Source organism: Prosopis cineraria, unplaced genomic scaffold (genome assembly GCF_029017545.1).
Source record: "Prosopis cineraria cultivar Desert tree isolate PC_DT_omini unplaced genomic scaffold, ASM2901754v1 PC7, whole genome shotgun sequence".
In the NCBI taxonomy this organism is placed as follows: Eukaryota; Viridiplantae; Streptophyta; class Magnoliopsida; order Fabales; family Fabaceae; genus Prosopis; species Prosopis cineraria.
In genome coordinates this window covers 15,254,388-15,272,652 of record NW_026555338.1, presented here as the reverse complement: position 1 = coordinate 15,272,652, position 18,265 = coordinate 15,254,388, and positions in this window count along the sequence as shown.

The window sequence follows — 18,265 nt, the reverse complement described above, 5'->3', positions numbered from 1 at the left end:
ATCGAAGTGTCAAGAGGTGTGCTCTCAAGAAGTTCGGCTGAAAAAAGTTCCTATCAGCCATTGCACCACAATTGCCCTTGGTTGTGTTCTCTCTCGCCGGCAAGAAAAACAAAAAAACAACTTAACACGCTACATCTAAAGTAAAGTAACAGGCAGCTTTTTTATCCAAAAAACAAAAAAGTTTCAGCAAGCTTTATCTTTTTCACTTTCCTGAAAATTGCAGGTGGTAGAAATTTCAAAATATTTTTGATAAAATAAGAAAATTTTCAGAATATTACAAAGTCACTTGACCAGGAGAAAGGAACACTATCTGAGACTTAAGTAGTAGTGCTTTCCTATTATTCATTACTTATAATTAAATATAATATACTCCCTCTATTTAAAAATATAAAATATTTTTAAGAAGTTAAATATTAAAAAATTTTAAATATTTTTAATCTTTCAAAATATAATTATTGCTTTTTTTTAAAGTGCTCATATTGATAGTAACGTTTTATTTATTATAAGATATTTAATAAGGATAAATATGAAAAGATAGATTTAGTTCGAAAATAAGTAACTACTTTATTGGGAGTAAAGTTTAGTTAAAAATGTCTTATATTTTTAAACGAAGGGAGTAAATATTAATTTAGAAATTTAAACAGATTAATTGCTTGCTTAAGAAATACCCTTTCTAGAATTCTCATAATTATAATCAAATATAACTCTTCTAAGATCTCTTAAAATTAAGAAATGGTAGGTATAGCTTCTAAAGAAATAAATAGCTACATGTGTTAAAAATATAAAGTACTTTTTAAAATGTTAAATGTTTAAAAATATAAAATATTTTTAATTTTTTAAATTATAATTATTATTTTTTAAATATTTTTATTGAATAAATAATTTTATATTTATTTTAAAATAAAATACTCTATTAAACAAAGATATATATAAAAAGATATAATTAATTTAAAAATAAATAATTATTTTATTAAAAATAAAATTTAATTAAAAATATTTTATATTTTTATACGGTGTCATAGTTATAAAAATTTTGGTCAACAGCACGATGAGATGAAAAGGGAATAGTAGGTAGCTGGCTTGTGAAGGACGTTGCCAGCTAGGTGGACTTATTTTCCCTCTTCACTCACTGTGATTTTGAGGTCTCGTTTCATCGACATGCTCATCTTCCTTACATACTGATATTATGTGATTAAACTAAAAATTATATTTTTCATATTAACAACTTTAATTCTATTGTTAAAAACTTCAATTTAAATATTAATAAATATGTCCTTTATTGTTTTGATTAGGGTCACAAACATAAAAAAATTATGGTAAGACTAAATACTTAATTTTATATACTTAATATATTTTCATTTAGTCAAATAAAAATCAGTGAATTTTAATGTGTTAAAAATATTAAGAATAAAAATTTATTATAGAAAACTCCCATCATCACTATATATAAAAATTTTTATAAAATTTTTTATCCTTAAATATAAGAAGTTGTTAGCATATTTTTTAATAAATAGACTATTATACCTTTATTAAATTGAAAAAAATATAAATACTCTCATTAATTTATTTTAAAAAAGAGATTCACTTTTTATTTTTAAAAATTAGGGATAAGATTGAAATATTTGATAAACTTTTAATTAGATAATTAACTTTTAGTGGTTTATGCAAGTTAGTTAAAAACATCTTATATATAGAGACGAAGAGAGTAATTATTATATAAATAATCCACATGTCTTGATTTAATTAAAAATAAATATTTTAAATATATAAAATTAAGTATATAAATATTTTCATAAGTTCTTATAAACTTCAAAATAATTACTACATTTTGTGATAGTTATTTATTATTTATCCCTTTCAATAATATTTATTTGTCATTTTTCCTAAAAATATTTTATATTTAATTATTTAATTAACGTCCAACCTTAAATTTCTTTATAAATTGAGTAGATAACTTTCCAATAGTAATGGACCCCATGATCGCGATAAGAAAAAAAGCAATCACGAGTTACAGCTAAAGTAAAGGGCAGCTTTATCTTTTTCATTTTTTTCAAAATTATGGGTGTCAGAAATTTCAGATTATTTTTTTACAAAAAAAGAAATTTCAGAATATTGCAGCACAATCACTTGACCGCAAGACATATCATGTAATTATTACTAATTCAGGAATTTTAAAAAGACTAATAGCTTGGTTTTTTTAACCAAATATTAATATTTAATAGCTTGGTTAAGAAATCCCCTTTCTAGAATTTCCCTAATTACAATCAAACTAAATTTTATACCCATATAATTTTATACCCATATGATACATGGGAACATTAATCCATATTATTTAAAAGAAATAAAAGAGAAAACTAAAAGTTGAATTTTATTTAAAAAAAAGATTATAGTTTTTTATTTCTTTAATAACTTCTATTAATTATATTTTTTATTTCTAGTATAAAATTTGAATTATTGTAGTGACTAAAATACATAGGTATAAATAATAATTTATTTTGTTTTCAAATAATAGACAAAAAATATTACTAACATTTTATTTTAAAAAATAAAGTATTTTTAATTAAATCTTGCCACTAATACAGTAGTCAATTATCTTTACACTAATAACATCTTTTTATATTTACTTTTGTTTTATAGGATATTTTATTTTAAAATAAATATAAATAATTTATTTATGATAAGCATCTTTGAAAAAAAAACACATAAATTACATTTCGAAATACTAAAAATGCTTTACATTTTTTAACATTCAACACCCAACTTTTAACCCTCAAAAAATACCTTATATTTTTAAATGAGGGAGTATAATTTAAATTTTAGGGTTGTGCAAAAGTCCTCCAGTCCTATCTGACCCAGTCTAACCCAAGACGGCCCTAGTCTTGTTCGGTCTGTATAGACATTGGTATTTCAAGATCAAAAAGACTGAAAAGACCAGATTATTTCTTTGAGTTGGATTGGATATGAGATTAGCCATTTAGACCACTTGATCCAACCTAGTCCTATTAATTTTTTATTATAATTATAATTAATTTATTTTTGGCAAATGCTTCAAATGTAATTGATGCTAAGGAGATGATTGTATAAAAATTTATTGAGTTTGTTTCTAAATTGTTGTTGTAATGTAGTGTTGTTGAAGTTTGTTGAATACTGTTTTTGTTAAAATTATAAGTTTAAATCATTTGGACTATAACAAAAATATTTTTTTCTTATTGTTGAAAATTATTATGAATTTATCATTATCATCATCATCATTATTATAAGTATTTTTACTATCTTAATTAAGTTTATTAGATTGAAATGAATTATTGTCTCTCATAAAAGAAAAAAAAAACTAAGTGAGTACTGAACTGATAAGACCAGTCTTCAAATCTTATGGACCAAGTCTGGTCCTATTAATTTTCGAGTTATCATTGGATAAGATTGAACTATGGGTTGCCTAACTCAATTCTTTTCATGAAAGAGACTAGATTTTGAATTAAGGTGAAGTTCAATGCCGTCCTATCTTTTGTGTAGCCATAAATCCAATGAAAATTACAGAGGAGGAGGACATAACACTCATAGGATCCCTTATCATTATATTATTTATTTTATCATTTTGCATTTGATTTTTTTTCACTGCTTTAATCGTGTCCTCCCTTCGTCTTTAGATATAAAATATTATTTAAAAGTTTATTTTGTTTTTAAATATAAAAAAATTTATGATATTTTTAAGTAATCAAATAGTTTTATTATTGTCTTGAAAAATGAATGAGGTATTAATTGTGTCTTTATTCTTTACCTACTGTTATCATAATATTAATTGTAAGAATAAAATTTGAAAATCATTATAATTTTATGTAATTTTAATTAAATAATACATTTTTATTGATATATATACACACACATTATATATACGTAGATGGAGAGTACATGAATGTGAGCCTAAAATGCATTTGATGGTCACGACCCACGCGCTAGATGGACGGCCATGTTGAAACTTTTGAGATGATCAATGCAACGGATTTTTTATATTAAATAAAAACAAAAAATTACAAGAAAATAAATAAGGAATGGTAGGTGTGGCTTTTGAAGAAAAAAATAGCTAATATCTATTAGATATTCTGTCAAGAGGACATTAAAAGTGGGAATGGCAGCTGGCTGGCATGTGTACATCTTTCTACCTAGCATTACATAATATTTTAAACTATTTTTTATTTAAAATAAAAATAAAATGGTAAAATAAAATCCTCTAAAAGCATAAAAATGATAATGAAGTCTTGCAAAATGTTATAATTTTTTTTTAAGTTTTTAAATACCTTTTTGACATAAATTATTTTTGATGAAATTACTAAAATATCTTCATTTTAAAATGAAAAAGTAAAAGGTAGGGCTCCAAAAAAAGTAAATATAAGTAATTATTCTATTTAAGTAATGACTATTTTTTTTTTGATAATGACCAAAATAAAATGAGCAACTATAATTTTTCTTATGTAAATTTTTGATTCATTCAAGTTCAAGTGCTGTAAATATTTATGATTATTTTAATGTAAGTAATGACTATTTTTTTTTATAATGACTAGAATAAAAGAAGCAATTACAACTTTTTATATATAAATTTTTTATTTATTAAATTCAAGTGTTGTAGACACTCGTAACTAATTTAATTTAAGCAATACCTATTTTTTAATTTATAACTTTCTCTATGTAAATTTTTAATTTACTGAAATTTAAGTGTTGTAAATATTTATGATTATTTTAGTTCAAATAATGCCCACTTTTCTTCTTGAAATAATTAAAACAGAATAATAAATTACTATTTTGGTTTAAGTTAGACGTATCTTAATCATTTAAGCAAAAATTATTAATATAAAAGAAATCCTAAAACCTTGAAAAAAACTATAACATAGCGAAATTGTATTATTATTTACTATTTGACGAGAAGTTTTCTATTATTTTCTGAAAAAGGCGTTCAGCGTGACTGATCAAATCTTTTTGTTTTTTTTTTGGCCAACCAATTCTTTTTATTTACTCCCTTCATTAAAAAATATAAGATATTTTTAATTGAATCCTATTTTTTAATAAAATGATTATATACTTTTAAATTAATCATATATTTCTATATTAACTTTTATTAAACACCCTTCAATAAATATAAAGATATTTATCAATAAGGTACTTTAAAAAAATAATAATTATATGTCAAAAGATAAAAATATTTTATATTTTTTAACATTTAACTCTTTAAAAAATATTTTATATATTTTATATTTTTAAATGGTTAACTAAGTTATTTAATATGATTTTACGGTTCAAGAAAATGCCTGATGAGTGGAGGAGAAGTACATTAATTCCTATTTATAAAAATAAAGGAGATATTCAGAATTGTACTAACTATAGAGGGATTAAACTCATGAGCCACACAATGAAATTGTGGGAGAAAGTAATTGAGCACAGGTTGAGATTGGAGACAAGTATTTCTGAAAATCAGTTTGATTTTATGCCAGGTAGATCAACTACAGAGGCGATTTATCTATTAAGGGAATTAATGGAAAAGTATCGTTGTAAAGATAAAGATTTACAAAAGCTTATGACCGTATACCAAGATAAGTGCTTTGGAAAGCATTGAAAAAAAGGGAGTACGGATTGCTTATATTAAAGCCATACAAGATATGTATGAGGGGATAAAAACTAGTATAAGAACGCTTAGTGGTCAAACAAAGGATTTTTCTATAAAGATTGGACTACATCAGGGATCATCTTTGAGTCCTTATTTGTTCAACTTGATCTTAAATGTTTTGACGGAACATATTCAAGGAAAAATTCTCAAATGTATGCTCTTCGCGGATGATATAGTTCTTATAGCATAGACAAGAGAAGAGATTAATTGCAAACTTGAGTTATGGAGGAGGACATTGGAGTCGAAAGGTTTCCGTTTGAGTAGGAGTAAGACGGAATATTTATATTGTAAATTTGGTAAAGGACTATTCGACAATAATTTGGAAGTGAAATTAGGAGATCAAATTATACCTCAAGTGGAAAAGTTTAGATATTTGGGAGCCATTATTCAAAATGATGGCAAAATCAGTGGAGATATTTCACATAGGATTCAAGCTGGGTGGTTTAATTGGAGAAAAGCTAAAGGAGTTATTTGCGACCGTAAGGTGCCTAATAAACTTAAAAGGAAAGTTTTATCGCACTGCTATTAGACCGGCAACGTTATATGGTAGTGAATGCTGAGCTCTAACGGGACAGCAAAAGCATAAAGTTGAAGTAATAGAGATGAGAATGTTACGATGGATATGCGGACATACACGTAAAAATAAAATTTGAAATGAGCACGTACGCGAAAAAGTGAGGGTAGCACCTATTGAAGAAAAATGATAGAAAATCAGTTGAGATGGTTTGGGCATGTACAAAGAAGATCAAGGAAGGCACCAGTGAGAAGAGTGGAACATATAACTTTGAGTCCAATTAAGAGAGATAGAGGAAGGCCTAAGAGAACATTCTTGGAAGTTATTGAACGCGATTTCTTAATTAATAATATTCTTAAAAGTTTGATAAATGATAGAGCACAATGACATCTTGCAATTTATGTAACCAACTCCATTTAGTGGGATAAGTACTTGTTGTTGTTGTACATTTTTAAATGGTGAGAGTGAGAATTAAGAATCTTGGGTCATAGATATCATCGTGCAAATCTAAGGCGACTGATTGTTATTAATTATGATGTTCCCACCATGAAAGATGTTTGTCGTTTTATAAAGAGATGTGGACAAAAAATGAGACATTAACTTGTGAAGATTGCTATATAGCACTTTATATGTTTGCATGCAAGCAAATATTTTAGTTATTCTTTATCCATTATTTCACCCCCAAAAAAGAAAGAAATAAAAAAAAAATTAATGTCATGCCAGACATTAATTGGTGAAGACAGCTAGCACCGTCATTGCTTTATTCACATGCGCCTTGATTGACCGTATGAAAAAGAAGGAAAAAAAAAAATTGGTGGTGGCTTCAACCTTTTATGTACTCATCGGGTCCTTTTTAGTTTTTAGTATTTTTCAAAGGTATATATATTTTTGATTCACTTTATAAATTATTTATTGGTAAAATTATTTTATTTTAAATTAAAATACTTAAACTATTTTTAAAAAATAATAGAGAGATAAAAAATGATATTATATTATATTATTTATTTTTTATTTTTTACTTAAAAGTTGTATGTAAAATTTTACTTATTTTTATTTTTTATATTTTTTATATTTATATAAATTAGGGGTGTTCACGGGACGGGACGGGACCGGGACACCTCCGTCCCGTGTCCCGTCCCAAAAAAAGATCGGGACTGAATTTTAATCCCATGTCCCGTCCCGTCCCGAAAGTCGTCCCGTCCCGTTAAGAGTCGGGACGGGACCGGGACAAGATCGGGACGTCCCGTCGTCCCGATAAATGAAATAATGTTGAAAAAAAATCTGAATAATAACGTTCATTAAAATTTTAAATCATATAATTTATTAAGTTTAAAATTAAAACAACACAAGCACATAAATAACAATAATTTAAAATCAATTATTGAATTATATTAATCACAACTACATATTATAATAACAAATTCAAGTGATCTTTATGCTATAAGATTAGCAACAACAGACAAGTCAAACACAACATCAAATCATTGTTCTTCTACTTTAGTGAAGATGTACTAAGCTAATTACTCTTTTAAAAATAAGCAAGAAATATGTTATAAATAAAAGTTATTAAAAGATAGATATAAAAATAAATTATATTAATATAATTAATATATTATAAAGAAAGATATCGCCATGTTTATTCCATGCCATTAAAATTATCAATATAAAAAAATTTAGTTTTAAATAAGAATTGCAAGTATTAAAAGTATAATTGATATACTTAATATAAGTATAAATTATATTAATATAATTAATATATTTAAAATAAAAAATAATATATATAATATTCGGGACGGGACGGGACGTCCCGATGGTAATCCCATGTCCCGTCCCGTCCCGAACCCCTTTCCTGTCCCATCCCGATTACTTTCGGGCCTGGACAAGACCCATCCTGATATGATTGGGACGATACCGGGCCAATCGGGACGGGTCCAGATTGAACACCCCTAATATAAATAATGTTAATAGAAATAATTATAAATAAAATTTGGGGAGTATGAGATATAAATAGTTAAAAGGACTGAGCATCTGCAAAATATATATATATATATATATATATATTTGATAGATGATTGTCCAAATTTCAAGAAGCTTTTTTTTGATTCCAACTCTTGTAAAAGTTTTTAAGGAACTAAAGGGATAATATGAAAGGGGCTACAATTAAGATTAGGAAGATCCAACCATTAGGGATTTATTCCTTTCAAAATTTCATTCAACATGAATATGCAAAATTAGAATAATTTTCAGGTTGCTGAGAAGATTCAGGTTGAAAGGGTAAGGGTTCATTCATGGTTGTTTCTTGTTATTGTCTTGGATCTTCTGATTTTTTGTTTTAGGCTATAAGTTTCATTATTTTACACCCCACAAAAAAAAATTAACATTTAGATCTAGAATTTCTAAGACAAATTTATAACATAAAAATTTTATATTCAAATTTATTTTTTTGTTTTGGATTTATATTTATAATAAAAACTAATGGTCATTTTTACTTTTTAAACTTTATCATTAGGATTAATGGGTACTTTGAATTCAACATTAGATCATTTTTTCCTTGAACGTGTGAAATTCGCTGATGTTAACGTGCATAAGGGCTGTTATGAGTCCCATCATTTACATTTTTTAAATATTTTTATAAGGTTTAAGGATCATTTTTTATCTTTAAATTATTTTTCTTAAAATCCATGGATACCTTGAACTTAATTTTGATTTTAGGTTATTTTTTGTGTTTTGAAAGTTTTAAATTTTATTTTTTATAATGAAACATTACATGTAAGTCTTACTTTTCACTCCTCTTCTTCCTTTCCCCTAACTCGTTCTTGACATTCTATCACCTCCATTTTTTTGTCCTTTTTTATACTTTGCAATACAGCTGATAATTTATATTAAATTTAAATAATTTTGAAATTTTTTTTTGGGTCGGACTTAAAATTTTTTTTAATGCTAGACCTATTGGATTGACCTGATCGAATTCCCACAAAAAGGCTTAAGAAATTATAAAAAATGACAAATAAAATTTTCTTGATCATCTTATGTAATTATTGTATCATTGTCCATTCTTTTTTATGTTATTTTGTGTCAATTTTCTTTTGCACGGTTTTGAACCTTAGATTTGTTGTTGATCAAAAAGAAAAACTTAAATTTGTTTATAAACTGGTCACGTAACATTCCTATTGTAATGGACCCAGCAAGAAAAAAGCAATAATGTGTTACAGGAAAGTAGCTTTGTATTACTATTTTTTTTTCCTCATTTTTTTAACTGCTCTAATCTTGTGCATGAAAGTGGGCCTAAGTGCAATAGATGGTCACAGCTCACACACAAGATGATCGGCCATGTGCAAACTTCTGAGATGATCATGAAATTGAGTTTTTATATTAAATAAAAACAAAAATTAAAAGAAATAAAAAAGTTAAGAAATGCTAGGTATAGCTTCTAAAGAAATAAATAACCACTCTCTCTATTAAAAAATATAAAAAATAAAAGTTAAATATTTAAAATTATAAGGTGTTTTTAATCTTTTAATATGTAATCATTTTTTTTTGCAAAAGTGTTCACATTGAATAAATTACTTTATATTTATTTTAGGGTAAAATACCTTATTAAATAGGGGTACATATGAAAAGATAGGGTTAGTTTAAAGATAAATAATTACTTTATTAAGGTAAAATTTGATTAAAAATATCTTATATTAAGTATATAAATATTTTCATTAGTTCTTATAAACTTTAAAATAATTACTATATTTTGTGATACTTATTCATTATTTACCTCTTTCAATGATATTTGTTTGTCATTTTTCCTAAAAATATTCTATATTTAATTATTTAATTAACGTCCAACCTTAAATTTGTTTATAAATTGGGTAGATAACTTTCCCATTGTAATGGACCCTATGACCCCAACAAGAAAAAGAGCAATAATGCGTTACAGCTAAAGTAAAAGGCAGCTTTATCCTTTTCACTTTCTCCAAAATTACAGGTATCAGAAATTTCAGATTATTTTTTACAAAAAAAAAAGAAATTTCAGAATATTACAACAAAATTACTTGATCGGGAGACATATCAAGTAATTATTACTAATTCAGTAATTTTAAAAGATTAATAGCTTGGTTTTTTTTGACCAAATATTAATAGCTTGGTTAAGAAATCTCCTTTCTAAAATTTCCCTAATTACAGTGAAACTATATTTTATACCCATATAATGCACGGAAACATTAATCCATATTGTTTAAGAGAAATTAAAAAAAAAAGAATAAAAGTTGAATTTGATTAGTTTTTTAAAAAGACGCAAAAAACAATTATAATTTTTTATTTCTTTAATAACTTCTATTAATTAAATTTTTTATTTTTAGTATAGTATTAGAATTTTTTAGTTATTAGAATACATAAATATAAATAATAATTTATTTTATTTTCAATAATATACAAAAAATATTAATAACATTTTATTTTAAAAATATAAGTTATTTTTAACTAAATCTTGCCTCCAGTAAATAGTCAATTATTTTTAAACTAATCCTATCTTTTTATATTTACTTTTATTTAATAGGATATTTTATTTTAAAATAAATATAAAATAATTTATTTATTAGAAGCATCTTTGAAAATAAAAAGCACATTAGTTATACCTCCAAACGTTAAAAATGTTTTATATTTTTTAACATCCTACATCCAACTTTCAACTTTTTAAAAAATGCTTTATATTTTTAAATAGGGGAGTACAATTTAAATTTTAAAAAGCTAAAACATAAAATATGATTTTAATCTTAATTTAAGTTATTAAAAGTTATTTTTAAAAACAATTTTAATTTATAAAAAATAAAAAAAAAACATCTACATCGGATGGCACTGTAGATCCGACGCAAATTACAGAGGAAGATCAAAAACTCATAAGGCCCTTATCATTATATTACTTATTTTATCATTTTCCATTCAATTTTTTTTTACTGCTTTAATCTTGTCCTCCCTTGGTCTTTAGATATAAAATATTATTTAAAAGTTTATTTTATTTTTAAATATAAGAGATGTCATGATATTTTAAATAATTAAATAATTTTATTATTGTCTTGAAAAATGGATGAGATATTAATTGTGTCTTTATTTTTTACCTACTATTATCATGATATTAATTGTAAGAATAAAATTTGAAAACTATTATAATTTTATGTAATTTTAATTAAATAATATATTTTTATTGATATATATGATTTAATTAAAACACTTTATATATACATAGATGGAGAGAGCACATAAAAGTGAGCCTAAAATACATTTGATGGTCACAACTCACGCACCAGATGGACGGCCATGTTCAAACTTTTGAGATGATCAACGCAGCAGATTTTTTATATTAAACAAAAACAAAAAAATTACAAGAAAAGAAATAAGGAATGGTAGGTATTGCTTTTGAAGAAAAGAACAGTTAATATCTATTAGAGATTCTGTCAAGAGGACAGTAAAAGGGGGAATGATAGCTGGCTGGCTTGCCAAGGACGTTTCCAGCTGAGAGGACTCTATTTTCCCTCTTCACTCATTCTGATTTCTGAGAGACTGAGACTCCTTTCGTTGACACACTCATCTTCCTCACATCCGACCATCGATCTCATCACTGAGCCATGGAACTTGCAGCTCCATACTCCATACTGATAATATTGATAGAAATAATTTATAAATAAGATTAGAGCAATATAAGACATCAATAAGAGCTAAGCATCTGCAAAAGAAAATATCTTTGATAGATGATTGCCCAAATTTCAAGAAGCCTTCTTATTGATTTCAACTCTTGAAATTTTTTTGAAGTAACTAAAGGGAGTATATGAAAGGGGCTACAACTAAGATTAGGAAGATCCAACTATTAAGGATTTTTTCCTTTCAAAATTTCATTCAACAGGAAGAAGATACAAAATTAAAACAATTTTCAGGTTGATCGGAAGATTCAAGTTGAAAGGATAGGGGTTCATTCGTGTTGTGTTGTTTCTTATTATTCTCTGGGATCTTCCATTTTTTGTTTTAGGCTATAAGTTTTATTGATTTACACAAAAAAAAATATATTTAAATTCAATTTTTTTGTTTTGGATTTATATTTATAATGAAAACTAATGGTTACTTCTATTTTTAAACTTTATCCTTAGAATCAATGGGTACTTTGAATTCAACATTAGGTTATTTTGTTCTTGAACGTGTGAAATTTATTATCTCATCACCTCATGTTAATGTGCTTAATGGCTGTAATGAGTCCCACCATTTACATTTTTTTAAATATTTTTATAAGATCTAAGGATCATTTTTATATTTAAACTATTTTTCTTAAAATTTATGGACATCCTGAACTTAATTTTGATTTTAGGTCATTTTTTGTGCTTTGAAAGTTTTAAATTTTATTTTTTTATAATAAAACATTACATGTGAGTCTTACTTTCATTCCCTCCTTCCTTTCTCCTCCCTCCTTTTTTACGTTCTCTTGCCTCCATTCCTCCGGTCTTTTTTTTCATGTTTTTCAATAAAGTTAATAATTTAGACTAAATCTAAATAAGTTTGAGAAAAATTTTGGGCCAAACTTAAAAAAAATTGTTTGTTTAATGTCAGAACTATTAGGGCTGATCCAATGGAATTTCCACAGAATGATCTAAAAAATTATAAAAAATAACAAATAAAATTTTATTGATCCTTCTATATAATTATTGTGTCATTGTCTATTTTTCTTTTGGATGTTATTTTGTGTCAATTTTTTTTAACCAATTAATGATTTATTAATGGGAACGCTATAATGCACGGTTTTCAACCTTAGATTTGTTGTTGGCAAAAAAAGAAAAAACTTAAATTTGTTTATAAATTGGTCAAGTAACATTCCTATTATAATGAACCTAGCAGCAAAAAAAAAAAAAAAAGTAATAACGCGTTACAGAAGCTACCTTTATATTACTATTTTTTCCCCCTTACTTCTTTATTCTCGTATATAAGAGTGGGCCTAAAATGCAACTGATGGTCACAACTCACACAAAAGATGGTCGGCCATGTGCGAACTTTTGAGATGATCATGAAACGAAATTTTTATATTGAACCAAAACAAACATAAAAGAAAAAGAAATAAATAAGAAATAAGAAATAGTAGCTACTAGCTAGCTTGTAAAGGACGTTGCCAACAACGAGCACTTCTTCCCTCCTCACTCATTCTCATTTTTGATAGTATTATTGTTATCAGTAAAAAATTATTGTTAAAAATTAATGCTGGTATCGATATCCTATATAATTACAGCATTTTAAAAAATTATACTTATCAAGCTTAGAAGCCAGCTTGTGATCCTACTTATACACACACACTCTTAATTTAAAATATTATTGTTCTTCATCATAATAAATAATATATTATTTACCATTCTTATTTCTATCTTACCACGATCTCTCAGTTTTTAAAATTAAACGTTTCAAAATAGGAATAAGATTATATAGAGTTACAATGATGAGAGAGTAGGAGAGATAATGAGGAAGGAATGAGAAAAAAATTGAATTAAGATAAATCAGTTTAAAAAAGTCTATCAAAAAGGTAAATCAATTTTTAAAATAAAAATTTGAAATTACAAAAATAAGTTAATAGAATTAAATGAAACTATTGCAGCACTTTGTATTTGCTGCATTTAAAAAAAAAAAAGGGCACGTGAGGTTTACAGTTCTACTTATATATATATATATATATATATATTAGAGTGTTAATGTGTGATTAGTGTTAAACACATTAGTTATAGTTGCTAACCTTAAGTTCTATATAAGAGGTATGTTATGTTAGAAATTAGGGAGGTTGTACCTTATCTCAAGCTAAAAAGGAGGCTAAGATAGGTTCTTATTTTATTGTTTCGTGTCAAAGTGACTTTGGGGTTTGTTGTAAATCCTTTTGGTGAAGGATTATGTTCTTGTATTTTTCATAATCATCCATTAATGTTTTCATCTTTTTATTATTCAAGTCTTAGCATGGTATCATGAGCATTAGGTTGACTAGGCCTTCTGCAAATGAGTTGTACAAAATTTGGTTAAAAGAACCAAGAATCAAGCATGTGAGTACTTAATGGCTGTGAACGTGTGAAATTCATTACCTCATCATTTGATATTAATGTGCTTAATGACTGTTATGAGTTCCATTATTTGCAAATTTTTAATATTTTTATAAAAATTAAAGATTATTTTTTACTCTTAAACTTTTTTCTTAAAATATGTAAGTACTTTAAACTCAATTTGACTTTTGAGTTATTTTTTGTCCTTTGAAAATTTTAAATTTTATTTTTATAATAAAAATATTACATGTGAGTCTCACCCTTGACCCTTCTTCTTTCTCTCCCCTCTCTCCTTCCTAACATTCTATCTCCTCCATTCACTCTCTCACCTCTACTCCTTTGGACCTCTTTTTTTAATAATTTGGGCTAAACCTAAATAAATTTTTAAAAATTTAGGATTGGATTTTGAAAAATAACCATTTATTTAATGTCAGACCTATTAGGGCCGACACAAATAGGCTAGATAAAATTGGGCCAAGCCAGATCAGATTCTCACAAAAAGGCATAAAAAATTATAAAAAATGACAAACAAAATTTTCTTCATCTTTTTCTATAATTAGTGCTATTATCTATACTTTTTGTTATTTTTTGTCAATTTTTTCTTGCCAATCAATGGTTTGTTAATGGGAAGGCTATAATGCACGGTTTTCAACATTAATTTTGTCATTGGCCCAAAAAAAAAAAATTGTTTATAAATTGGTTAGATAGCATTCTTATTGTAACGGACCCCAGCCAAAAAAACAAAAAAAAGAAGCTATAACGTGTTACAAGAAGGTAGCTTTATATTACTGCTTTTTTCCTCAATTTTTTTTACTTCTTTAATATTGTACATGAAAGTGGGCCTAAAAGACAATGGATGGTCACAACTCACATGAAAGATAGCCGGCCATGTGCAAACTTCTGATATGATCATGCAACGAAAGTTTTATATTGAACCAAAACAAACATAAAATGGAAAAGAAATAAAAAAACAAATAAGGAATAGCAGCAACATGCTAGCTTGTAAAGGAATGTTGCCAACAAAGAGCACTTTTTCCCTAGTCAGTCATTCTCATTTCTGATAGTATTGTTATTATCGGTAAAAAATTATTTTTAAAAATTAATGCTGGCATGGATATCTTATATAATTACAATATTTTTAAAAAATTCATACCTATTGAGTTTTAGAAGGCAGCTTGTGATCATATTTACACACACTCTCTTAATTTAAAATATTAATATATTATTCATGAAAATAAATATTATTCTTATTTCTATTTTATCATGATCTCTCAGTTTTTAAAATTAAATGTTTAAAAATAGGAATAAGATTACATTGAGTTATAATGATGGGAGAGTAAGGAGAGATAATGAGGAGGAATGAGAAAAAATTGTAAGATAAATCAGTTTTTAAAAGTCTATCAAAAAAATTAAATCAATTTTTAAAATAAAATTTTGAAATTACAAAAATAAGTTGATAAAATTAATGAAACTGATGTTGCACTTTATATTTATAGCATTTTGGAAAAAGGGCATGTGTTTCGTGTCAAAGTGATTTTGGGGTTTGTTATAAATCCTTTTGGCCAAAGATTATCTTCTTGTATTTTTCATAATCATCCATGAATGTTTTAATCTTCTTATTATTCAAGTCGTAGCATGGTATCATGAGCATTAGGTTGACTAGGTCTTCTACAAATGAGTTGTGCAAAATTTGGGCTAAAAGAACCAAGATTCAAGCATGGATTCAATATACTTTCTTTGGTTCAAACTATAAACATTTTCCCTCATTTAACTTTAGTTTTTTCCCCCCCTAAACTTTAGTTCAAAATATAACTAACCTAACACATGTAAAAAAAATTTCTTATCTCTTACTCATCATATAATATATATATTGGTAATTGAAATTAGGGATAAAAAGAGAAAACAACATATTGTCCCTAGTTTCAATACTAATGTACTCCATGATGAGAATAAGGAAAACAATATATATTTGGATCTAGGGAGAAAAAATAAAATAATATATATTTTTATAAAAATAAAAACTTTATTGGCATATAAATTTTTTAAAAAACTATTTATATTTTGGATCAAAGCGTCAAGAGGTGTGCTCTCAAGAAGTTTGGCTGAAAAACAAGATCCAAATTCCTATCAGTCATTGCTTGTAATTAAATATCACGTAAATATTAATTTAGTAATTTAAACAGATTAATTGCTTGCTTAAGAAATACCCTTTCTAGAATTCTCGTAATTATAATCAAATATAACTCTTCTAAGATCTCTTATATCAGTAGTACTTATTTTATCATTTTGTATCCAGACTAAACACGTTTTAATTTAAATGACGAAATTATTGTCTCTCTCTCTCTCTACGTCTTTAATATTGTCCATGGAAGTGAGCCTAAAATGTAATTGATGGTCACAGCTCAAACATGAGATGGACGGCCATGTTTAAACTTTTGAGATGATCATGAAACTGATTTTTTATATTAAATAAAAACAAAAATTAAAAGAAATGGAAAAGAAATAAGGAATAGTAGGTATAGCTTCTAAAGAAATAAACAGTGTTAAAAATATAAGGTATTTTTTAAAAAAATTAAATATTTAAAAATATAAGATATTTTTAATCTTTTAAGGTGTAATTATTTTTTTAAAGTGTCCTTATTGAATAAATAATTTTATATTTATTTTAAAATAAAACACCCTCTTAAATATATATATGAAAAGATAGAATTAATTTAAAAATAAATAATTATTTTATTAAGAATAGAATTTAATTAAAAATATTTTATATTTTTATACCATGTTATACTTATAAAAATTTTCGTTAAGAGCACGATGAGATGAAAGGGTAATGGTAGCTAGCTCGTGAAGGACGTTGCCAGCTAGGAGGACTTATTTTTCCTCTTCACTCATTGTGATTTCTTAGTCTCCTTTCGTTGACATGCTGATCCTCCTTACATACTTGTATTATGTGATTAAACTAAAAATTATATTTTTTATATTAACAACTTTACTTCTATTATTAAAAAATTTAATTTAAATATTAATTAATATGTCCTTTATTGTTTTGATTAGGGTCACAAACATAAAAGAGAAAAATTATGGTAAGACTAAATACTTGATTTTATATAATTAATATATTTTCATTTAGTCAAATAAAAATCAGTGAATTTTAATATGTTAAAAATATTAAGAATAAGAATTTATTATAGATTACTCCCATCCTCCCTATATATAAAAAGTCTTTTGAAATATTTTTTATCCCTAAATATAAGAGTTGTTAGTAAAATTTTTTTATGAATGGACAATTATACCCTTATTAAATTGAAAAAAAATATAAGTACTCTCATTAATTTATTTCAAAAAAGAGATTTACTTTTTTTTTACAATAATTAAGGGTAAAATTAAAATATTTGCTAAACTTTTAATTAAATAACTAACTTTTAGTGATTTGCACAAAATAGCTAAAAATATCTTATATATAAAAACGGAAGGAATAACTATTATATAAATAATGCACGTGTCTTGATTTAATTAAAAATAAATATATTAAATATATACAATTAAGTATATAAATATTTTCATAAGTTCTTATAAACTTTAAAATAATTACAACATTTGTGATAGTTATTTATTATTTATCTCTTTCAATGATATTTATTTATCATTTTTTTAAAAATATTTTATATTTAATTATTTAATTATTTAATTAACGACCAACCTTAAATTTCCTTATAAATTGGGCAGATAACTTTCCCATTGTAATGGACCCCATCACACCGACAAGAAAAAAAGCAATCACGCGTTACAGCTAAAGTAAAGGGCGGCTTCGTCCTTTTCACTTTCCCCAAAATTATATGTGTCAGAAATTTCAGATTTTTTTTACAAAAAAAGAAATTTCAGAATATTACAGCACAATCACTTGACCGGGAGACATAACATGTAATTATTACTAATTCAGGAATTTTAAAAAGATTAATAGTTTGGTTTTTTTACCAAATATTAATATTTAATATTCTTTTTATTTAAAAATATAAAAAAATTTTAATTAAATCTCATCTTCGATAAAATAAT